Source organism: Phoenix dactylifera, unplaced genomic scaffold (assembly GCF_009389715.1).
Source record: "Phoenix dactylifera cultivar Barhee BC4 unplaced genomic scaffold, palm_55x_up_171113_PBpolish2nd_filt_p 000401F, whole genome shotgun sequence".
NCBI classification, from domain to species: domain Eukaryota; kingdom Viridiplantae; phylum Streptophyta; class Magnoliopsida; order Arecales; family Arecaceae; genus Phoenix; species Phoenix dactylifera.
The window spans coordinates 135028-160764 of NW_024067843.1; the positions used below are offsets into that span (position 1 = coordinate 135028).

Consider the following 25737-nt stretch of genomic DNA (forward strand, 5'->3'; position numbering starts at 1 on the left):
TTCAGAAGATTCATCAACCGGAAGAAGTCCTTTCATCAGAAGAGAGGTTCCTCAAGTTTCTACAACAAGGATAAAGGTAAGAAAAGGGAAAGTAAGGGAATCGGATGCTATGAATGCAAGAAGCCGGGATATTTCAGAGTCGACTGTCCCTTGCTGAAGAAGGGTAGCAAATACAAGAAGAAGAAAGCTCTTGTCTCCACTGTGACAAACTCCGATCAATCATCATCATCATCGGATGAGGAACAAGAGGAAAAGGCCAATCTTTGCTTCATGGCAAATGAAAATGAGCTAACATCTGAAACTCATTTAGATTTCACTTTTGAAGAATTGTATGATACCTTTAATGAGCTAATGGATGAGTATAAATCAATAAATCTTAAAAATAAAGATTTGAGGCTAACTAATCAATCCTACAGTCATAAAAATGACAATCTGATTATGGAAAAGGATTCCATTGTTAAGGAAAACTTAGAACTTAAAACAAGCAACCAATTTTAACTCAAAAAAACTGTACCCTAATTAAAGATAAAGAAAGACTAACTAAAGAAATTTCAGAACTTAAAAACAATAATCAAACTCTAAAAGATAACCTTACAAAAGATTTAAGCTTACTAAAAACAGGAAAAAACTGAACTTAACAAAAGAACTTGAAAAATATAAACCTATTGTTGAGAAGTTCACTTATAGCTCTGAAAAATTAGAAATAATTTTTAATAATCAAAGAGCTGTGTTTAATATAGCTGATTTAGGGTATAAGCCAAAGAATAAGCAAAAATTTCTTAAAAACATTTTTATAAAAGCCGGAGAAAGTAAAACTAAAAATGTAACTTGTTTCTGTTGTGGAAAAGTAGGACATAAAGCTAATGTGTATGACCATAGAAAAATAAAAGCTAAAAGAAAAATTAAAAAGGTTTGGGTTCCAAAAGGAACCAACAAAGCTAACCTTGAAGGACCCAAGAAAACTTGGGTACCTAAGACTATATGATTTCCTTGTGAAGGAGTGTCTTGCAGCCAAGCTCAATAAAAACTGTTGGTACTTGGATAGTGGCTACTCAAGACATATGATGGGTGACAAGGAGCAATCCTTCACCCTAGAACCTAAGAAAGAGATGTGGTGACTTTTGGAGATGATAACTAAGGTCACATCATGGGTATTGGTAAGATACAAATCACACCTTCAACCTTTATTGATAATGTTCGGTTTGTAGATGGTCTTAAGCATAATTTACTTCGCATTAGTCAACTATGTGATAAAGATTTTGATGTATTGTTTAAGCCATCTATGTGCATCATAACTAACTCAACTAACAATAGTTTAGTTTTTAAAGGACTAAGACGTGGCAATATTTATTTAGTAGATCTTGATGATCTTGCTAAAAACAGCCACTGCTTAGTAGCTAATGATACTAAGCTTAGTAAGGCAAGTTGGTTATGGCATCGTAAATTAGGTCATGCAAGCATGGACACATTATTTAAATTAGTTAAAAGAGATTCCGTGATTGGTTTGCCAAAGTTAAAATTTGAGAAAAACAAAATCTGTAAAGCATGTCAATTTGGCAAACAATCTAGAAGCTCTTTTAAGTCCATAAATTGTGTCCCTACAACTAGACCCCTTGAGCTACTTCACATGGACCTTTTTGGACCAACTAGGACCACAAGCTTTGGTGGAAACAAGTATGGACTTGTCATAGTTGATGATTTTTCTAGATACACATGGGTCATGTTTTTAGCTCATAAGGATGAAGCATTTTCTGTTTTTAAGAAATTCCACAAGGAAGTAACAAATACAAAAAATAGTTCAGTTATAGCAATTAGGAGTGATCATGGAACAGAATTTGAAAATCATCTATTTGATGAATTCTGTAGTAAAAAGGGGATAACTCATAATTTCTCTGCACCTAGGACACCACAACAAAATGGAGTTGTGGAAAGAAAGAATAGAACCCTAGAGGAAATGGCTAGGACCATGTTGTGTGAAAGTGACCTTCCAAAGTATTTTTAGGGAGAAGCCATTAACACATCATGTCATATAATAAATAGAGTTCTATTAAGACCAATTATAAAGAAAACACCTTACGAACTTTGGAGAGATAGAAAGCCCAAAGTAAACTACTTTCATGTGTTTGGCTGTAGGTGTTTCATTCATAATAATGGCAAAGATAACTTAGGTAAATTTGATTCCAAATCTGATAAAGGTATCTTTTTGGAATATTTTACATCGAGTAAGGCTTATAGAGTCTTCAATAAAAGAACCCTTATTATTGAAGAATCCATTCATGTTGTTTTTGATAAGTCTAATGATGCTTCCTCCAGCAAGAGAGTAGTATTTGATGATGATGTAGGAATAATTGAAGAAAAGATGGATCACATGACTCTACAAGAGGATGAACCCAAGCAAGTTGAAGAAACTTCAACAAGCCAAGAGGTAATTGCCGAACATGGGCTTACAAAAGCTTGGAGGTATGCTCACGGTCACCCTAAAGAGTTAATCTTAGATGATCCATCTTAACTTGTTAGAACTAGAGCCTCTCTTAGAAACTTAAATAATCATCTTGCATTTGTTTCACATTTAGAACCTAAAAATATTGAAGAAGCTGTAAGTGATGTAAATTAGATAAATGCTATGCAAGAGGAACTTAACCAATTTACAAGAAATAAAGTATGGAACTTAGTTGAAAGACCCACTGAATACTTAATAATATGAACTAAATGGATATACAAAGATAAACTTGATGAAAATGGAGTTGTGGTTAGAAACAAGGCTAGACTAGTCTCTAGGGGATAGGAAGAAAGGTGAACTACCTAGTCAATCAGTGCCTAACCCTAGTAGACAACAGAATCAAGGTCGAAGAGGTCAGTATCAAATCGATTCTAATGAAAATCCGACCTATGAAGTCTAGACAATTACCACTTTAAGGTCTGGCAAGCAAGTGGACAATAAAGTCCAACTTCCTGAACATAAAAAAGAAAATAAAAATGAATCCGATAAGAACCCTATTCAGAAGAGAGGTCAAGAACAGGATAAATCAGAAAAAAAGGAAGAACCCATAGAAACATACAAACCTAAGGTTCCCTTTTCCAGTAGACTTCAGGACTCCAAGAAACAATCTAACTTTGATGAAATAATGGAAGTCTTTAAAACTGTTCAAATAAATATACTTTTCCTCGATGCCATACGACAAATTCTCTCCTATACAAAATTCTTGAAAGACCTCATGGTGTGCTGTCGCAAGCAACCAAAAATAAAACCTATACCCCTAAAAATATATATGTAGTAGTGCGAGTAAGGATCGTTCCTACGAAGAGTATCTAGCCTAATTTTATGCTACTTGAACAAGGATGGGGGAGGTTTGAGTATAACGAAAACAATAAAACAACTAAAGAAGAATTCAGATTAAAGTATTGAAATCAATCAAAAGAACAAATCTTGGTCTAAGTCAACATCCACCATCAGAATTTTACAACTGATCATTGATGCAATGATATCAATTTGCACTTTGAATGTCCACCGATAGAAATATTTTCCTATCTCTTCTTAGTCGTAGTTAATTAAAAACAAGCGATCTAATTAACTCTAACTACTAAACAACCCAAGACAAGCGCTAAAGGTTTAATCTAGTAGCAGCCTTAAGAATTAGAGAGATCGATGAAGCTAAACAACACAAACACAAGCGGTTGCATTTGATTTAGCCAAGTATTCTTCCTAAGATCTGAAAATTTCTGACGCAGCAAATTATTAGATCTTAGTTGCTTCACAGATTAGAGGGATCAAACAATTACGGATTTGATATCTAACCTAGCAGTAGATTGCAATGAATAATAAACTAGTAGGCCTCCTAGTAATTAAACGAAAACAATCATGAAAATATGCACATAAGGACATTCGACATCAAAGCAAGAATTGAACAATGAAAACAAATTCAGATCTCACAGTGTTATTGATTCCGAGGCTTCTGTTTCCTTAGACCAATAAAAGCTTTAACCACGCAGAGCCGTGGATGCAAACTTCCAAGGAGAAAAGAGAAAGAGGAGTCCTCCAAGAGAAAAGAGAAAGAGCCCCCCCGTGCAGCCCCCTTACTTAATGAACCAGTGGTTTATCAAAATTTTAAGAATCAAAATTTGTTGTAAATGGATGTATAGACACCACACGAACCAGTGGTTTATCAAAATTTTAAGAATCAATATATTTCTAAATCTGTTCATGAGAAAGGTCCAAGAGACTTTGATTTCTCTTTCAACAACCATGATCATGCGAGTTGCACATGTGAATTCAAATTGACCAACAAATTGGTCAATATTTCAATATTAATTCAAAGTATTTATTCAATATGAAAATATTTATTATTCAATAGTAAATTAATTCAATACTAAATATATATATATATTAGTATATATTTTATATATTTTTTATATATTTATAATAATATTATATATTTATAATAATAATATAATAATAATAATAATAAAAACAAAAATAATAATAAAAATAAATAAGTATATTAATTATTATATAAGGTATTATATAAGATATTATATAATAATATGATAATTATAATAAAATTAATAATAATAATATATTAATTCTAATAAAATTAGATTAGAATAAATTAAAATTTAATATAAAATATCAATTTATAAATAAATTGATATTTTATATATGTATTTAATATATTTTTTTTATATTATTAAATATTTAATATAATAGAATATCTAATAGATTAATATTCTATGTGATATTATGTATCTTATGATCATAACTAATTATTCAACAAATTCGATTGATTGATACGAGTTGATTTTCTGTTACGATGGATTGATGAAACAATAGCCAGCCCAATAGCTGCTTGGGCAATTGCGTTATCCATAAAATAAAATAAAAGGAGTCTTTATGTCTCATTATCGAGGACCTCGTTTCAAAAAAATACGCCGTCTGGGGACTTTACCAGGACTAACTAGTAAAAGACCTAAATCCGGAAGTGATCTTAAAACCCAATTGCATTCTGGGAAAAGATCGTAATATCATATTCGTCTGGTTATTATGTATCTGGAGTACTTCACTTAATTACCAATGCCCCGAAAACCTAAGGGTTCCTCCGCAAGGTTCATCCACGGAGGGTGAGTCAGGGCCTAAGATCAGGCCGAAAGGCGTAGTCGAGGGACGAAGGAGGCTAGGTTAGCCGAAAGATGGTTATCGGTTCAAGGAATATTCACCTTTCCCGAACCCATACGTGTTTCTGTAGGTCTTACTGTAATAGGTTTGTCGGAAAATATACGTACCCATATTTTTCCACCACGACGCGCATATCGTGTCATTGCTCTCCGCCCCGCTTCTATCTGTCAGCTGTGATCCAAGCGGGTTCAAGCGCCTGAAGAGCGTATCCGCCGAAACAAATATGATTGCCTCGATAAGATATTCCCTTCATTCTTCCTCTATGTTGTTTACGAAATCTGGTTCTTTTGGGGTTATAGTTGATGGTTGTTTCTTAATTCCATCTCTATTGCAGAACCGGACATGAGAGTTTCTTCTCATCCAGCTCCTCGCGAATGAAACGATTCAATAATATTACGGATACACATGTATAATTATAATAATAAATAATAATTATCTTTATAATAAAATAATAAATAATAATAATATATATAAGTAATAATATAAGTAATTATAAGTAATGAATAGCATTTATTGATATTTAATTTGTTACATATTTAATTTGTTACAAAGGAAGATGTATATTCAAAATATATAGCTGGACGTGTATATTATTAGATATAGAAAATATAAAAAATGCTTCTTTTTTAGAATATAACGTAGAATATAATGAATCCTTATTTTCTCTTAGACCCACTATTTAAATAACTAGAAAAAAAACTTTCTAGTTCACTCAGAAAAGAACTATCATTGTCAATCTCAAAAATCTGATTTTCAATATCAAAACATACAGAAAAACTGTCACCATTACTATCCCTAACTAAAAAAGTGTCATCAGAGATCAAACTCCAAATATCCCTGATATCAAATAAATAATCAACATTTCTGAAACTATAACTGCCACTATCACTCCGACTAGGAATGTTTTTCTCCGTACCATTTAGAATGGGTTCTTCACTTCCACTGGTATGCCCAATAGCATCAAGACTATCCATTGATTTATTTAGTCCACACCTATGTTCTAACTTATCGTTAGACAACATCGAATTGAACCACCATTTTTCCATAGAGTCTTCTTGCCCCCTATTTGATGAAAATACAATAGATGAATAGTCATTCCATGAATAATCATTTTACTATTTTATTTCCTATAAGGAATTAAACATATGAATCCAATCATTAGGATTGTTAACTAATAAGATAACAATAACGTAACAAGTGAGTATTGAAAGAAATGATTTTTTTGTTGGGGTTTCCTTTGAGTCACTGCACTGAACACTTTTTAAGACTCCTTTCACAACAATAGATAAGATCAAATGAATGCAAAAATATGTTCATAAGCACCGGCGATAGTTCCGCTCTAGTTGGGCAAGGGTTGTTTAGCCTCTGTAGCTTCTGCCACTTTAGATTCATAGGCTTTCCGGCTTTCATTTTCTTAAGGTCTGGCTTTTGCCTTGGTTGATGGTGCGGCTTTCATTAACACTTCGGGCTTTTTCAGTACAGCTCCTTTTATCTAAAATGACTCGTAGCACGGCAACATGGAAGTCAGAAAATAGATACCAACAACCGGACATCTTTTGTGTCTTTTAGGAGTTCCCCCTTTCTTTGGGGCTTAGGGGGGCTCTCAGACTTAGACTTCCTGTTACTTTCCTCTCCCTCTCCTTCCTGTCTGTAGGGCTTGGGGCTCTTCCTGTACAACCACGTCAATATGAAAGCATCCTTTGGTGATTAATTGGAGTTACACGTGTAAGCTTGCGGCTTCAAAGTCAGGCCGTAGCGTGTCAGGTTTTTGGTAAGGTTACTTAGTCTTATCCGAAAGCGGCGGAAGGCAAGGCATGTTTTAATCACTTTAGTCTAAAAGCCGAAGCCGGAAGTCGAAGGGCGAAGACAAAAGCTACAGAGGCACGGCAACATGTTGAATTCTATTAAATACCACACAACCACCAAACCAACAAGCGGAGGTCTGAGCGGCAACATGGAACGCCGGGAGAATAGCGTGGACACGCCACGATATCCGTAGTGCGGCAGCACCTAATAGCTCATAAAGTAAGCGGCTGCAATTGAAAGCTTATGACGCGTACTTGTACTTAACAGCTCAACAATCTCCTCTTCTTCATCAATCAGGCTTGCTTGTCAGTAAAGAAAGAGAGATGGCTTTTCAATTAAAATTCTATAAGTATTGCATTTCTTGAAACCAAACACTGCAATTATTCAGGTGTATAAAATTGATAAGCCTTAGAATCTTCACACTTAATAAGGTCATTTTCTTACTTACCTTTGTCATCCGGTCCTCTTCTCCTTCGGAACGTCGGACATAAGCTTTGCAGCCGAATGTCCTCAGATGTGAAATCACAGGCTTTCTGCCTGTCCATGCTTCTTTTGGTGTTATGCCATTCAACAGCAGACACCGATGAATAATATTGACTGCCGTGAGGCCACAGTCCCCAGTAAGATTTAGAGATGCTCTTTTCTGTCATCATGCCCTTTTAACATAAACTTGGCCATATCAACGATTGTTTTGTTCTTCCGCTCTGCGACTCCATTCAGCTTTGGAGTGTAAAGGGCCGGATTCCATTTTGTTTTTGAAAGTCCTGTCTCTAGAACAGAACTCACCTCCATTGTCAGATCTTTAACAAAAAATATAGCAAACCCGTTTCCTTCTCAACCATTTCTTTGAACAACTAACATAGGGCAACTTTCGAGATTTCAACTTCCAGAAAAAAAAGTCGAGACTACTTATATGTATAAAAGTAAAGTCATCCGTGAAAGTCAGAAAATACCTTGCACCTCAAAGTTCTTCCTCGCTCATAGGTCAGATGACCATACCTATACCTTCCATGCCATACTCGTGTGGTATCTGATACAGCCGCTAAGGCTCTCTAAGATCCTCCATGAAACTGGTACTAAGCTCTTCGTGCCCTTTGGCCACGATTCTGAAACCGTTCTTATTATCCTTCACGAAACTATTTCTTCCAGATCTATCTTGTATCCGTCTTTTGCGAAGATACAGAGAGCAGGTTCTTCCTCCTTTGTACTAGCAGCATATCATTCTTCTTTTTCAGTGTGCCGTCTTCCATATTCATCTTGGCAACTCCACACCCTTCAATCTGGTGTGAGCTCTCATCTAAAAGTATGATCAACTCTGTGTCAGTACAATAGTCTATTTCACTGAACCACTCTCGATTGCAGGTTGATGGCCCCTCCCGAGTATGTAACCAACCTTGCTTTTTCAGTCCCGTGTTTCATTTTTGTCTTGAGTCAGAAAAAAAAATTCTTTCTATTAAGCTTTGCATGATGGAATTTGGTTTAGCCTAAAATACCTTAGAGTGATTTCCCGGTTAGGCGGAGTATGCACTGTTCCACCCTTTCTCTCTTCAAGCCCCCTTAGATACAAAGGCCTGCCCGCTTGACTGACATTCGCTTCTTGCTACCTATGGAGACATCACCCTCTCCCTTTAGGCTGCTTGCTTCTGTCGTTCTTCCTATCTAGTCAAGTGGTTGAACCAAGCCTCAGGTAGCTCTTTCGATCTCTCTTCTCCGGCTTGGAAGCAAAAGCAGTTGAAGTGATATCCCTTTCCTTTTGACCCCCCTCCCTTTAAGGTATAGGGTTTCAAACATGTTTTCTAGTTGGGAAACAACACAGGAGACCGGCTTTCAAGCTTCTTAAATCGATTGCACTGGCAAAGAAGAAAAGAAGACAATACAATCGGCTTACCCAACTGTCCAAGCTAAAGAGAAAATTTGACTGTCGGAACATGAGTTTGATTTGCATCTTAGAAGTCCAAATTTTGAAACTCAGCTTGTGCTTCGACGCACACTCTTAGGATTGACAGGCTCGTTTTTTCCTCTTTTCACTCTTTTCCGCTTTAGCTGGAGTTTGACTAACCTGGATTTTAGGAATAAATAACCTGACTGTCTCGAGAGGGAGAGATAGTTTATGATCGAAGACCACGGACTTGAGGAATGGGGTCGGTGCAAAGCGGAAGATGAATTCATTGATGGAATGTCAAGGTCAAATCGTGAAAGCAAAGTGGGTCTGAAGTCTACGCAACTTGTTGGCCAATGGCCACCATTTCATGCACTTCTCTTCGGCTCATTAAGAGCGGGATCCGGGGTAACAAAGGCGGATTGAACTACTGAATAAGAGAAGCATTGGGATTTCCTTGAAAAAAGGGTACAATATCATTGCGGAAGCTGAAGGGAATCCTTCGAAAGGCAAAGCAACGAGGAAGCATTCAAGGATCAGAGAAAGATGTCTTCGTCGGGAAGAAAGCGCGAGCTCTTCAATCAGTGAGCATACCTCATGGAAATGCAGGTCTTGTTGCAGCTGGCTGTCTGTTATTCCGTCTTGTTCGGCCATGTAGGCCAGAACCCTTCTGTGGGCGGCCTCAGCGGCCTGCCTTCGCTCCTGGAGGCTCATCTGAGCAGGTCCAGGGTTGGCCTTGCTACCAAGGCCGCTCGCAGGCCCTCTCGCTAAATCGAGAGGCATAGGTTAATGGTGCACACACAATTCCCAGGCTTTCATTAAGATGGCCTAAAACGGCAATCTTAATTAATAGAAGGTACAATGTAGCGTAGGTAGACTGATTTTTGTAGGTGCTCTAGTGGTTTAGAGGCAGTTCTGTTGCTACCAACTTCTTTGTTTGTCGTCTAGTAGATCTACATGTTCTAGTGGATCAAAAGTGTGTGTTCAGTAACAGAAAGAGGTGAGGCTTTCTTACACTGAGAAGCCTCGAAAGGCATAGGAGTGCGCCTCTCGTAGACGAATACCGACTTGCGGAGTTTGCTGCGCGGGAGTATCCGCCGGTCGGTGTCGGGTCGGCCCCTAGGGCACTATTCGCCTTGGGAGTGCTTCGGCCATCAAGCGACTTTGTGAGGTAGGGGACCAGACTTGTGACTGCTGCAGTTGTTGTCAGCAGGGTATGTGGCACTCCACAAGTTGAGTAGTGCTGAGCCAGGAGATCTTCCTTTGGATCGTGACAACGCTCGTTGAACGGTTCAAGTAGAAGTGAATAGGTAAGAAGTGGAAACCAACCCTCCATATCAATCCATCTCCATAGGATACAGAGCAACAGAAAGGAATCCCGCAGAAAAGAACTCACTGGCGGAAGCGTGGATTCTCTTCCCTTGTAGGTAGCATCCACAAGACGTAGTCATCGAGCCCTATCATAATTTTTTCATGGCGCCGAGAAATCCCGTCCGTCCGGTAAAGGCAGATTATTAAGCTCGAGTAAAGTGCACGAACCAAAGGCTCCTCCTCCTCCTACTATTGGGTGGGTTCTAATGCCACTCAGGACGGAGGATCCTTCCATACAGTAGTTGACTCCGGAGGGATGGAAGACTCAAGATGGAATGAAACCTATCGCCTTCAGAGAGAAAGATGTTTACCTATCCTCCCCTGCAACCAAATGTTCATTGGCTGGATTTGAAACCAATGAAGAGGAATCGGACCACCTTCTGACCCGACCTGATTACCCTCATCGAGCAGTAAGTAGACCAGCCTTTGAAGCCTTCCCCAATTCCCTATCCTCCTTGGAAATAAATCTCCTCTTCTGACCCGCATCTGAACCAACCTTCTGATTCACGAATAAGCAGATGAGGAACCGAGAAACCGACCCGCTTCAGACATTTGTTTCCTCCCGCCATCCATGTAATGTAGTTCAGCGCCTCTACCACCTGCCTCTCCCCGATCAACTTACTCCTCTTCTTTTGACTGACCGGGGAAGATCAAACACTTCAATCAATGTGAGATTCGTTAATGCCTCACTGAAGAAGAAACCAGAATGCTTTCCATGGCCGACCCACTCCCATCATCAAAATAATTACCGATCGCCTCAAACCGAAAAAGAATAGTCAGTTGCATTTGATCGAGATCAGGACCCCCCAACGGGGGTAGGGGCGGAGGTGAATAAATGAATGAATAAAGGTAGTATCCTCTCGTGCCCTATTAATTAATCAAGTGCCATCCATTACATCAAGTCGGTCTATTCCACCCCAAGCCCTGTTAGAATGGGCTAGAGCGAATCTTTTTTTTCCCACTTTGACTTCGCACTCACCGGGCAATAATCACGATGAAGCGTCCAGGGAGAATCATGGGGTAGGTGAGAGGCCTCAGAGTGAAGTCGTTGTAACGGAAGCGCCCCAAAAAAAGCCTGCCGATGAAACCCGTTCCCTCGTGCTTCCATCAAACGAAGCACTAGGCTCACTCCTCCATCGTGCTGACCAAGGACACAACCCATGGATGCTTCCATTACTGACAGATAAATCAGGAGAGGTCGACCAAGCAAGCATGATCAAGCCAGGTGAGCCTTTCCTGCTAACCAAAGGCAGAATTTCAGAGAAACGTCGGACCCGAAAGGACTGGACCCATTTAAACAAAGTTCTAATTCCAGCTCCGACCAGGGTAGACAACACCTGAGCTAACACTACGCAACCGAACTGATCATGGGCCAGAACACCCCTATTGGGGGACAAAGTGGACCTTTACCCGAAGCGGAAAGCTCTATGACGCTTCAAAGCCCACAAAGGCGAACGAAATTACCTATAACGAATGAAATAGCTACTGATGCAACTGTACGAAAAGTTGTCTAGTGATCCGACCACCCTCCCAGGGCCCCAGGAATGGGTATACTTAGAAACAGAAGTCAATCCTGATTTCCGGTTAGTAGGATGGAGCTATACGCAAGCCAATGCCAAGCGCTTTGACTTTTTTTTAATTAAGGCGAAGCGTTATCTTTAAAAGTGCGGACGCAATCAGTGATGGCGCAGAGGACCGAACGTTTCCGCGGAGTTACTGGTGAAACGCAAGCAAGTCACGCGCAAGGTGGGTTGATGCTCTTTAGGCCGCACCGACCGCATGACGGCAATTGACTTTTTATGTTCAGAAAGAGCACTGGCCACCCTAACCGAACCACGATAGCCAACGTACCACACACGTAGACCACAGTCTCGATCACAGGAAACGTCAACTAGACCGGAGCTCGATCCACACACGGAATGAACCTATGCGCTTTTTTGGTATAACAGGCAAAGGGCAGTTGAACCGGAGACGCGCCTTTTCCGCAATTAGCACAAAGGGAGCTCTCACATTCTGCTCTTTCTCACCAAGACCTTCTTCCAAATCAAAGGAAGACAAAAGAAAAGCTCGGTCCCTTTTCAAAGAAAGAGCCCCGCTTTTGGCCCCTCTCTGAGTTGGACAAAAACGACAAATGAGAATGATTCTTATCACAATTTTAATACGACAGTTAAACGTGGCGATATTGGGACGATAGCTCTTTGGAGAAAGATAGAATCGTGTTGTCGGACGCTGATTTCAATCTTCTTTAGGAAGATTTAGCTAACTCTACTTTTTTTTTGTTTCAACCAATGAAAAGAATCTTTCTTTCAAAAAAGAAACCTTATGGAAAACTACCCGACGAGTCTAATCTGCGTCCTGTCATTGTAAAAAAAAAAAAAGATCTTTTAGTGATCGAGGCAATGTTCGAGTTCGACGATTTTCGAAACAAACGGAATGGCTTTTGCCCATCAGATGGCATTGAGACTTTTTTTGCCTTGGCGGCATGAACAAGATCATTTTTTTCCCATCCCACTAGCGAAAAACAAGAAATTCTCTTGTCTCGCTAAGGAGGAAAGGAATGAAAAAGAAAGAGAATTTTCTTTCGTTGTCAACGAGAGAAAAACTACAAAGAAATTCGTTTGTAGAGTAGAATCAAAACCAACCGTCGGCTTCCTATATGTTATATGTCCCTTACCTTGCAAAACCTTCCTATATGTCTCGCTCCTACCTACGCTACACAGCTAACGTATCTTGCACGCCTGCGCATCTCAACTTTGACACTCATAGAGGCACGCTCAACTCCTCTATTTGACTTTCCAAGTATGACCTCCTCGGCTATGAGTTTGCCTGCCCAGCTCTACTTCTAATTGATAGGCTTACCGATGCTTCTTGAGGGCCTTTTCTTTCCCAAAAATCTCTTCTCTTGGGGGAGAGCAGCCACCACTATAGGAGAACTCCGCTAAAGTAGGCTCCTTTGTCAGGCTAGTCAAGGGATGGATGCGCGGTCAATAAGCTGTTTGTTAACTTAGCTCCACCGTCCTCCACTTTAGCCTTTTTGGTCTGTATACTCGGAAAATGATCTAGCTTTGTCTCTGCTCGAGCACTTTTTCTACCTGTATGCTTAGTGTTTTTCCTAAACTGGTTGGGGTTTAGGTTTTGGTCACCTGCTCTCAGACTCTCGTTCACTTGACAGTTTACCCGAGTCACTATGGTGGAGTCACTATAGTAGAGTTGCCTCTTTGGATTCGGCTATGTAGATCAGGGGCATGGTTTCGAACCCCTTTTTCTTTTTTCTCTTTCTTATATCTATATCTCAACTGGATCGTGACGAAAGGTTGAGGAGTCTCATACTCTAGTACACCTATTCCGGAAAGAGATAGACCGAAAGTAGAGCTCCTGTTAATCGAGTCAAAGCCATTGGGACCTAGCTCGGATGAATCATTCGAATCTAATCTGGTTCTGGTGATTGCGTCTAGTAATCCTTTATTTAGTTGGTGGGACTCACATTTCCTATTCTTGAGTCTTCACTCGATGTATGCGCTTTCCATTCACAAGAATTGCGTATCTCAATATTCATCGGCCTCTCGTAGAGAAAGACAAAAAAAGAGTTTTCTCTAAGAGTGGACTTTACTATAAACGAGAAAGAGCCATCCTGGCTCAGAAGGAACGCTAGCTATATGCTTAACACATGCAAGTCGGACGGGAAGTGGTGTTTCCAGTGGCGGACGGGTGAGTAACGCGTAAGAACCTGCCCTTGGGAGGGGAACAACAACTGGAAACGGTTTCTAATAATCAATTTGATATACTCGCTACTCCTACTCCTCTCGTACTAGCTTCCGTCTCCTTATCTCTACTTCTGTCTCTTACCCATTCCCCTGACCTTCTCTTACTCTTCTTCTGGCTTATTAACTCGTCTTTCCGCTTTGTCACTCTCGTATTCTGAATAGGAATCGGCAAGCAGGTACAAGCACCCTCGAAAAAGAAAACTTCCCTCCTTACCTTATGAAGCCTTACTGTCCTTTACCTAACCTACTCGCTTGCCGAGCTTCTTTTATCTTGGTTATTGGCTTTTTGACTCAAGTTAGAGCTTTTCTTTCCTGCTTTTTCACCCGAGTTGTTTAATTGACATTACCTTGTTCGCTTGGCTTTAGCTCATTTTTTTTTTGCCATTTCTTCTCTTTACAGATCCCCTCGAAGTAGGAATCAGAATGGCAATGAAAAATAATAGCAATAGTCGTATCGTAGGTGCAGGTGCTGGTGAAAGAATAGCTTCTGGGGCTGGAGTCAAAGGAGCTTGAATAGACATCGAAATCATAATAGAAACCAGGCCTGCGAGCAGCGAGTGCCCTTTGTAAGTTGGGAGCCTGTCAAACCATAGGCGCCTTACCGCCCCCCTTTCTTTTTTGAATTAGAAAGAACGGGACGGGGGGATGAAAGACAAAGAAAGGGATCAGGGGGCTTTATGATCGGAGAAAAGGAAGGGGCGTGGTTGATGTGTCACTGGGTCGGTGGGGAACCCGTAGGAAGGGGGGACGACCCGCCGAATTCACATCAGAAATCGCCAACATGAACACAAACGAAATCGTCGAATTTCGTATAGAAACAAAACGAACCACTTCTATTCTCGGAGCTGAGGTATATGAAGAATTGCTTTTTGGTCCCTTTCGTCCAGTGGTTAGGACATCGTCTTTTCATGTCGAAGACACGGGTTCGATTCCCGTAAGGGATAGGTACTTATTCCCGGCCGGCGGTATCATTGCTGAGTGATCGCTCGCTATCTGGCTTGAAAAGGTGGTCCGGAAGCTTCCTCTCTCCCAGCAAGCAAGACGAGATGAGATCACCACTTCTAAGTAATGGACTTCCTTGAATTCTTCCTTAGCCTTAGATGTCCTTCCTATCATAGATTCTCGAACCTCCGACAGAAAGAATTTCAATGCATGCGTTCTTTCTCTCCTCCCCTCAGCCACACATCTCTTTCGTTCGCCCCCCATTTTTTTTCTCTATGTCACCGTCTCCTCAATGAGCGTAGATTGATGGAGATGGCTTTTGTACCGGTCAATCTTTATATCCTATTCTTCTGGCATAGTTTTGTTGGATCAAAGATCGGCAGGTGATCCGTCCTTTCTCCTCTGCCGTGGTTCATGCATTCTTCCTTCCACTTACGTCGAATCGACGTTCCAAGGCCGCCAAGAGCGGAAGGTTCCTCAGTTCTTTTTCATTTCGAAATGAATTTTCATTTCGTTATTCATCTTTTATATTTATGTGGTCGAAGCACCACTACACCAGGTGGTAATAAATTGAGTGTATCGTTCGCAGCCTTCATTCCTGCCTGCTCGCTTCCACACACGCCTTGCATTCTGCACGGTTGCCTTTCCATCTCCCCTTCTTTAATGGCGGAGGGCGAACCCTGCTCCCGCTTAGATAGAACAGGAGCCCTGCCAGAACTAGAAAAGGCCTTTAAGATATAGGGGGCACCAATTTGCTCGCTTATACAAGACAGACCTTGACTGCCGCAAATCAAGTCTTATACGCCCTGCCCTATAGATTAGTAATAGGGAGCACCCTGCTTTTGGTCGTCCATAGGAAGGAAGAGAGGGGTCAGCGAGCAGGTGTTCCCCATCTTTACCAAAGGCAAACAGCCCCCATGTTATTCAGCGTGGGGAGCCTGCATGACAAGAGCAGGCAGCAGGCATGGTGCATGGGACCAACACTTCTTTTTCTCGCCAAGCCAGCCACTTCATTCAATCAATCATATGTTCTATTCCGGGACACTGGCATTCATTACTTTTTTCTTTCTTCAATTTGGGACTTTCTGAAAAGGCCGGCTTATTACGCTGCTTACTTATCTAACGTATACGCTTACTCACTTTCTTTCAAGACAAAGAGGATAGCGCGCTTCTTACACCACCACTTCTAAGATAAGAGACCACTCTTCTACTTTGAAAGCGCTACAGCTAACCGGTTGCTTGGTACCAAGTGGTTGGTTGGCAAAGAATAAGAAGCAAAAAGCAACTAAGCTTTAGATTTGCTTTAGCTGCCGCTTTTTTTCAACACAGAGCCGGGAATAACGGCCGGCATAGAAGTCTCTTGCACGCAAGGAGATGCTGCTGCTGCTGGATGTCATGGTTCCGGGGCGCCATGATCCTTCTATCTGGAACAATCGAGGGCACTGACTGACTGCATCAATCATCGCTCAGTGAGCTATTAATTGCCGCCAATAGCGCTTCGCTTGCATGCAAGGCGGCGCGCCAGGTAGACACGCGCGGGCGAAGGAGATGCATTTTTAGTACTGGTGGTACTGGACAAGCTCTAGGGGAATAATCTCTTTCTTATTTCTTTCTGCCTTTCTTTCCCATGACGACTAGGAACGGGCAAATCAAGAATTTCACTTCGAATTCCGGACCTCAACATCCTGCTGCTCATGGTGTTTCACGATCAGTATTGGAAATGAACGGAGAAGTGGTGGAACGTGCGGAACCACATATTGGATCACTCCAGTGCGGCACGAAGCCGCTGACGCTGAGTAGGCTCCTATGCCGCTAGCTATGCCCTGCTCGGTCCCCCGGCACGGTGGAGGTTCCGTAGCGCGTCATGAGCACCGGGCAAAGGGGCGGTTGAGCAACTCAAGCGAACCGCCCTACCTTACTTTGGATAGGGATAGAAGGGAGAAGGTTGTGAAGGTGGCCTCGTTATCCACACATCTGGTCGGATGAATGGAGGACCGACCGACCTGGGTTTTCACGAGCGTTGGCGGGTCCTGGAGTGCCCGTCAAGGGCGCTAGCGCATACCCCGGGGTGATCATCACCACCTGCACCTCACATCTCGGCACAGTGGAACGTGTAACCCGCCTGCTGTCCAAGTCAACCACTTAATTTCCTGTAATTCATAGCGCCTAACAGAACGTAGCAGCAAGGGACAACCCACCCATACAGACAGCCTGCGGGGAGGATGGCACTACTGGCAAAGACCGTCTGGCGAAAACGCCGCAGGCGCGAAGCGTGGTAGGCCTGCGCCGGGGGAGCATAGGGAGGAAAGGGAGCCCGGACGGTGGAAGAGCCAGGGGAGGCCGGGTCATTTGACGGAAATGGAAGGCTTTTTCCGAGCGGCTCATTCATTCTTGGAAAAAGAGGGAGGGAGCGAGCCAATGTATCAATGAATAGATAGACGGTAGACAGACAGCGCTGCCTACACGCGAATTAGCTTCCGAGGTCGAGCAGTCTCAATTTCACTACTGGATTTGCGAATGAATGCTGGGCTGGGCCACCTCGAATGGCGTGAGCCGCATGCGGGGAGACCCGCACGTACGGTTTTCAGGGGGATCCGGCCGAAAGACCGGCCGGCGCCCACCCGACTAGAGGGACTGAGAAATTAATAGAGTACAAAACTTATCTTCAAGCTTTACCTTATTCTGATCGTTCAGAGGGCGATCGCGGAGTCACTGAATGAAGTCCTCCGTTTCTTTCGGAGGTGCTGACCCGCAGCGAGGCAGATATTACTAAGTGACATATTTGATATGGCGACGACAACAGCATGTCGTAGAAGGAGATAACAGGTGGAGCCAACGACCCACTAAGACTCACGTATCTACAACTACATCCCCGAGCGGCAGTCAAACGGAGGCGTGAATGCAAGATGCCAGCGGAATGATCGGCCGGACAGAGGCTAGGGCTGCTTCCTTCCCACCGCGTCCTTCCTTGTGTGTCGGAGATATAAAGCGAGTGCACCGGAAAAGAACGGGAACTGAGTCGATCTATTCCATGGCGAAGCATCCGAAGCATAACTGCACACTCACACGATCTTTGCCGAGAGATAGGAGCATTCGGTGGAACCGGTGAACTACACTTGCTTCTTGATAGATGTGTGGGACAGAGGGCTCGTGGTACCTGCTGCCCACCCTTCCTCCGCTTTGATAACCGTGTGAACGGAGAGTGGGCAGAGCAAAAGGGAAGGAGGTCCTCATACGGAGTCGCACACTTGAGCAGTGCGGGAGACTGGAGAATGGGTCGAGTAAACTCCCTTGGGGCCGAGAAAATCACAGACGAAGTCTTTTTTTAACAAAATTTCTTTTTTTTTTATTAGTGATTGGAAAGGTTGGTATGTTATAAACAAAGGAAGGCAGAGGTAAGTACTTCGAATGGCGAAGAGAGGCGGCTCGGTAGGGAAGGAATGGTCAATCGTCAAGTCAAGGATGACTTCTTTGTTGGCGAAACGATGGGGGGGGAGAAACCACGCCAGTGATTCTCTGAGCCGGTCTTGATTTCCAACGCCTCGGGAAACTGGTCGAGATAGATGACAGCACCTTTTTCTCTTCTTCCTTACCGGGAAGGCGCACTTCTCTTCTTCTTCTGGCCTTCACCTCCCGCCCGGCCCGGAAATAGAACCCAGCCCCCCTTCTGATCCATTCATTTCTGCAAGCAGGCGGGATCCAGAGCTAAGCCCCCTCCTATTCGAGGCCGGGTGGCCTCGCCCAACCTTCCTTTTGCTCTTCCTTCGGTTTGGCTCCACGAACGCGCCACCTAGGAGCCCCACTCATATTCAAAAGGCGCTACTTCAATTCAAGCGCAAGTCCCCCACTTTGACTATAAGAAGCAAAGTACCAAAGTGGTTGCGGGAACGAACTTCGTTTCGTTTCCGGGTTTATGGATGGATTCAGTCAGCCTCACTCCTTCCTTTTGAAAAGTGACGCTTTGCGTCTTCGCTTCAAAGCTATATTGAATGTCTCTGACTGGGTGATTCCAGTATGCCGTTCACATGCAGAGCAATTGCTGAGTTCCTGGCTTATCAGTAGTGGATTTACTTGCAAATGCTGTAGGATACACTGATATTAAGAAGAGATCACTACTTTCATCCATGGAGAATTATGTGAGTTTATTTCTTCATGCTGGAAAGCCGATCTGCTCACCCTCATTTGCATATAGTATCTTGAGGAGATTCTTTCTTGAGAAAAAGGTTGAAGGGTATAGGGCATCAAAACTGACAATGGATTTTGCCGTTAAATACCTTCAGCTTGCGAATAAGCTCTTTACACAAGCAGAGATTTTGCATGATCCTCAACACTTCAAAGCATCAACAACTTTTGGAGAATGTGGCTTATAAATGTTATGATTCTTTTTCTGTTATTTATGCTGTCACCAGCATGGAGCAGTTCGGTAGTGCAACAGCAAATGTGGTTCTAAGTTGATTGGGCAAATCGAGGATTCAAGTATAGGTGAAGGAGATGGCCCTGATCTCATTCTTTATACAAGTGGTATAACCGGTAAACAAAAAGGTGTAATGAACACACACAAAAAGCACAATTTCTCAGGTCCAAATTCTGACAAGAGGCATGGGAATATACATGTTCGGATCAACTTCTTCATTATCTACCTTTACACCACGTGCATGGTCTCTTTAATGGCTTACTTGCACCTCTTTATAGAGGAGGTATGCACTACAACAATAAAGGGTTGTCGCGACTCTATATTGCCGACGCTAAATAAAAGCGTCGGCAATTTTTTTTTTCCGACAGTAACCGCCGACGCTTGTAAAGAGTGTCGGTAAAAAAAACCATTACTGACGCTTATAAGCATCGGCATAGGTAAAAATATGACAACGCTTATAAGCGTCGTCGGACTTCACTCCTCCCACCACAAAACCTAATCGATCCCCTCCCCCCACATCCAACAGCCCTAAATCCTCAGCCCTTCCGTCCCCTTCCGGCGACCGACCCCTTCCGTCCTCAGCCCTTTTCACCGATCTCCGCCGCATCTCCTTCCCCTCCTCCCCTCTCCGTTGGCCTCCTCTTCGTGGACGACTTCCTCCTCCTCCGCTGCAGAGCACTCACACGGCGTTTGAAGTTTGGAGCCGGCAAGGATTATCTTCTTCTCTTGCTTTGATCATAGGATCATAGGTGATGACCCAAAGATTGATTCAAAGATTGATTTTGATGATCACAAAACCTTGAAGTATAAATACTAATGTTTGTGTTGCAAGGAGAAAGATATTTATTTTGCAAGGAACATAGCAAGTTGGAAGAATACAAGAAGGCCTCCAAAGTTCTCAAGAAAAGTTGGAAGAAAGCTACAATTCATTGGCCCAAGATTCAAGTTCAAAGAATTCAAGTTGAAGGAGCAAATTCAAAGAAAAATTCAAAAGAATAGTCCTCGAGTCGACTCCTGGAAGTTTCGAGTCGACTCTGGCACTCTAGAGTTTCAAGGAACAGTGCTCGAGTCGACTCCGGGACTCTACGAGTCGACTCCGACTGAGAACAAACAAAAAGACAGAGAGTTGATTTTCTGCGCTACAGTGATCTCGAGTCGACTCCCAACTTCAGGAGTCGACTCCCAACTTCAGGAGTCGACTCCCAGCTACAGTGCCGGCAGACTACTATTCACAGATCAACTCCTGTTTCAGCCGAGTCGACTCCTACTTCAGCCGAGTCGACTCGAGCACGCTGGGAGGCATAACGGCTAGTTTTTTCTTGATTCCAACGGCTCTATTTTTGTCTCTAACGGCTAGATTTTTATTGGGACTCCCTCTAAAGCTATAAAATCAAGAGAAGAGCTAGGGGAGAAGGTATGGAAGTGGGAGAAAATATTTAGGGAAGAGATTTGAAAGAGATTACAAGAAAAATCTTCCATAAGCACAAAAGGGCCATTCAAAGTAAAATAGAGAGAAGAAGAGCATTCAAGTGAATCCCAAAGCTTCCTCTCCATCCGTGTGCTGCCTCGGAGATCCTCTACTTCGTGCAAAATCAGAAGAGGGGGCAAGTGAAGAAGAAGCCGAGTTCCTCCATCTACAAATTAGTTTGAGGGCTTCTTCTCTTTTCTTTACTTATTTACATTTGCTATATTTGCTTATTTGAGAAGCTTGTATTTGATTTAAACTCTTGTTCTAATATCTTGTAACTTGATTCAATCAAGGGATTGAATCAAGGGGTTAAGGTTTGTTGGTGAGCCAAAGGGAAAAACCAACGTTGTAAGGTTGTGGTTGGTGAGCCTTTGGGGAAAACCAACCGGGTTGATTGTGAACCCGGAAAACAATCATTGTAAGGTTGTGGTTGGTGAGCCTTTGGGAAAACCAACTGGGTTGGATTGTGAGCCCGTGAAAACAATCGGTTGGTTCTAGTCGGTGAGCCTGTGAAAACCGACCGAGTTCGTTGTGATCTCGCAAAACAACAAGTTGGGTTGTGAGCTTGTAAAACAACCGACTGTAATCTAAGGGATTATAGTGAAATTCCCAAGAGGTCTTGGAGAGTGGATGTAGGTGCTGGGGTGCACCGAACCACTATACATCTTTGTGTTTGTGATGCTTTATCTCTTGTATTTCATGCCTTCCATTCATGCTTGATTGTGTAATATCTCTAGATTTGTTTCTATAGAGTTATAAGTGATTTGCTTAGCTTCCACTCCATTCTTACCATACACATAGATTAAAATTGATCATACAACTATAAGTTAATGTTAGATCAATTGCACCCTAAAGCCATAGTATAATTGCTCTAGCTTAGTCTTCCACTGCTTTACTTGTAATTGCCTAGAGCTTAAGTAAATAACATCTTATTATTCCGCTGCATTCTATTCAAAGTAAAAATTAGGGAACATAATTTTTAGAAAACCCAATTCACCCCCCCTCTTGGGTTGTCACCTTGGGCAACAAGTGGTATCAGAGCAGGTGCTCAAGATTAATTATTGATCTCACGATCAAGAGCCAAAGATCATGACAACTCAAATAGATAGTTTTCTAGGAGAGGGACAGTTAATTGATAGGCCTCCACTGTTTAATGGCATAGACTACACATATTGGAAAGCACGCATGCGCATTTTTATTCAATCACAAAACTATTATTTATGAAAAATCATAATAAATGACCTTCACACACTCTCTCAAACTATTAATGAAAAGGACTTAGCACAATTGAATGCTAATGCTATGAACATATTATATTGTGCTATTCATGAAACGAAGTTTAATGAAATTTCTGCATGCTTATCTGCTAAGGAGATCTGGGATACTTTAGAAAATATTTATGATAAATCTCAGATTAGCTCACATGTGCTTCAATTGCATACTAACAATGAGATTGCAGAATCCTCCACAGTAGCCGAGTCGACTCCCAGTTTGTCCGAGTCGACTCCTAGAGAAGAACAGTCTGAAAGGCAGAGACACATTCTTGAAGACCCTGTGAACGAGTCGACTCCAAGTAGTTCCGAGTCGACTCCCAAGTTAGCCGAGTCGACTCCGACAAGGCCCGAGTCGACTCCGAGGCAGAACAATTCAAAAGACAGAGAATCATCTTTTAGGCCTCTGAGAACGAGACGTCTCCCGAAGATCTCGAATCGACTCTCAAGTCAGTCGAGTCGACTCCATGTAAACTCGAGTCGACTCGAGGAAGAAATAACAGCAAGAAAATTCAAAAGCTTCCTAAAGTCAAAGAAGAAGAGGAAGCAAGAAGAAAGGAAGAAAGAGATAAAAAGCAAGAAAGCTAGAAGCAACAATGAACTACAAGAGGTAACTAACTTATGTTTTATGGCACTAGAAAATAAAGTAAAATCTGAATCTAGTGAATTTCATGAAGAATTTTCTTATGATGAACTTTTAAATGCTTTCCATGATTTGTATGGTGAATGTAGAAAATTAGCTATGAAAAATAAAAATCTTAAAAAGCTAAATTTGCAAATTTCAAAAGAAAGAAATTCTATTGCTGAAATACAAGACAAACTAAATTCTGAAAATAAAAGCTTAAGGTTAAATTCAGAAGAATTGATTCAGAAAAATCATAGCTTAATCAAAACAAACCAAAACTTGAGTAAAGAAGTTAACCAACTGAAATCTCTTATTAACAAGTTCACTGTAAGTTCAGAAAGATTAAAAATGATGTTTGAAAGCCAACATGCTGATTTTGATAAATCAAAATTTGGCTTGATTCCTTCACTTAGCAATGAATCCCTAAAGAAAAATGTTTTGAATTTATCAAGCAAACCATTAAATAAGATAACATATTTCGAACATGAAAAGAATGGACATAACAACTTTACCTATCGTTCTAACATAATTAAATCAAGTAGTAAAGTTATTACAATTAAACAAATTTGGGTTCCAAAAGGAACCATATGTCCTAACTCTCAAGGACCCAAGCAAGCTTGGGTACCCAAAATAAAAATATGAGGATGTAGACATAGGTGTGCCAAGATACCCATGGAACAAATAGAACTTTCATACAAATGGGTGTTCTAGACACACGTCAAAAAAAATGAAACTTAAAACATACTTATGAAAAGTAATTTTTAAATAAAAAATAATAATAATAATAATAATGAAATCAGTAATCCTTGCATCTCATCATTATTTTTGCCTTAGTATTTGATTAAAATATGAATTGCAAGTATTGATCAATTTTATGATATAGAAAATACTTTTGGAAATATAATCAAATCACTTCATTTTATAGTATACTTTACTCACTATTGGATAAGTTGCTAAATGATTAATCAATTTATTAAAAATAACTCTATGAATTCTCTATATGCTTGATTGAGAGTTTTTTATCCATGGCATTATTGTTTATTGATCATAGATATGATAATGTGTACTTGGTGTGCTTTTGAATATATGCACTATGAATACCAAGATTAAAGAAACCATCTTTGGCATATAAAATCAACTCATGCTAGTATGTACTTAATCTCAAAAGACCTTGCCATTGGCTTACTTAGATTATCTTCTGAAAGGTCAAAGTTTGCTATGCATGCTAACTAAGGAAACAAACAAAAATCAATTTCTAAATTGTTGTTTCCATCACTAAGTTTTCAAAAGCTTACATTGGATTTGTTCTTGGCAAATAAAATTAAAATATTTTCTGTATTTGCTAAATCATGTAAAAATGTTTCAAATGATAAAGGTTTCCAAACTGTGAAGATAAAGAGTATCATGGCACAATGTTGAAAACCAAAATCCTGATAAAGTTTATACAGAAATTAATTATTTCAGCACCAAGGACACCTTAAGTAAAATAGGGTTAATAGAATTCTTGAAGAAATGAAAAAGACAATTGTGTATGATAGTCATCTACTTAAATAATTTTTAAAAAAAGCTATCATCACTGCTTGTCATACATATGATTTCTATTAGATCTATTTTTTGATGAAAACTCCTTTTGATCTTCTGAAAAAATGGAAAATAAACCATTGCATATCTTTCACATTTTTCAGTCGTACATGTTATGCTTAATATGCTCTTATGAAAATAATGCCAAATCTGATAGAGATATGTCTACCCTTGGATATCATTTATCAAGCAATGCATATAGAGTATTCAATGAAAAGTTTTTAGGTGCAAAAATATCAAGGTATCTTATTCTTTATGAGACTACTGATTTATTATCAAAATACTAAAATTAAATTATATATGTATATGGTTAATCTTTTACATATAACAATCTAAAAACTTGTTAATAATTATAACCAAATTGAGTTTTTCAGAAATACATTTAATGAAGAAAAATTGTTTGCTTAGAAGATGAAATAGATCTTGATTCTTGCATGATTAGAAGTAAAGATCACCATTATTATTTGCTTGCTTTATGAGCTTTATATTCTATCAAATGAGTGTGTAGAATGGACTCCTATATGCTTACTTTATTAAAGAAGATATATGTTAAATAACCACCATATTTGAAAACACTCATTATAAATATGATAAAGCAATATATAATTTGGAACAAGCATCAAAAGCATAATATAAAAGCTTAAGTAACCTTTTTGATAGAAAGTAATAGTGATAAATCTACACATCAAAAAGAAGAATTTGTGATATCTTATTTGCCCAAAATATGCATTGATGACATCATTTTTGGTTCTACTAATGAAGAGTTATATGAAGATTTTACTGAGCTCATGTAAGGTGAGTTTGAAATACGTATGATGAATGAATTAACATCTTCTCTCAAACTCCAAATTAAGACAAACAAGAAAGGGGATCTTCATTGACCAAAGTTAGTCCACAAGAAAACTCTTATAGAAGATTGGCATGAAGAAGATATGTCTATAACCCCATTTTGTACAATTTGAAAAGGATGAGCAAAGTAGATCTATTATTTTAAAGCTGTAGTGAAGCATGATAGAATAATTATTTTATCATACAGCTAGTAGACCAGATTGTATGCTCATTATGTGCACTTGTGCAAGCCTTCAATCTAAGTTTAATGAATCATATTTTATTGATAACAAATAAATCATAATCTGAATTTTGATAGAAACAACTGTTTAAGATAAGTTGATTAAAACTTAGCTAGCATGTCTTATTAATAATTATCTTAAGCAAATAAAATCTAAACTAAATCGTTTTTGAGAAATTGATTTGACCTTGATAAAACTTCCTATTGCCTCACATACTTGTCCTTGAACCATCTTGGTTAATGAAACTATCTCTTTAGTTCAAGTGATATGTGCTTGCTTATATTTAGGCAATCTCTGGCGTAAAGTGACTCAATATTCAACTATTGTCATATCTTATATTGAGTCATCTAGTTAAAAAAAAATATGTTGGATGAAT

General features: G+C 40.4%; 1 non-coding gene and 2 pseudogenes across 1 annotated transcript; 2 read left to right on the forward strand and 1 right to left on the reverse strand.

Moving 5' to 3' along the window:
• Positions 1 to 14862: 14862 nt before the first annotated feature.
• On the forward strand, positions 14863 to 14934 carry TRNAE-UUC. The gene has a single exon. It is a non-coding gene; the product is annotated as a tRNA-Glu (tRNA).
• Positions 14935 to 17524: 2590 nt separating this feature from the next.
• LOC120105933 lies at positions 17525 to 18226 on the reverse strand (annotated as a pseudogene).
• A 1023-nt stretch (positions 18227 to 19249) lies between these two features.
• The window catches only part of LOC120105932, a 50381-nt pseudogene continuing 43893 nt past the window's right edge, over positions 19250 to 25737 (forward strand).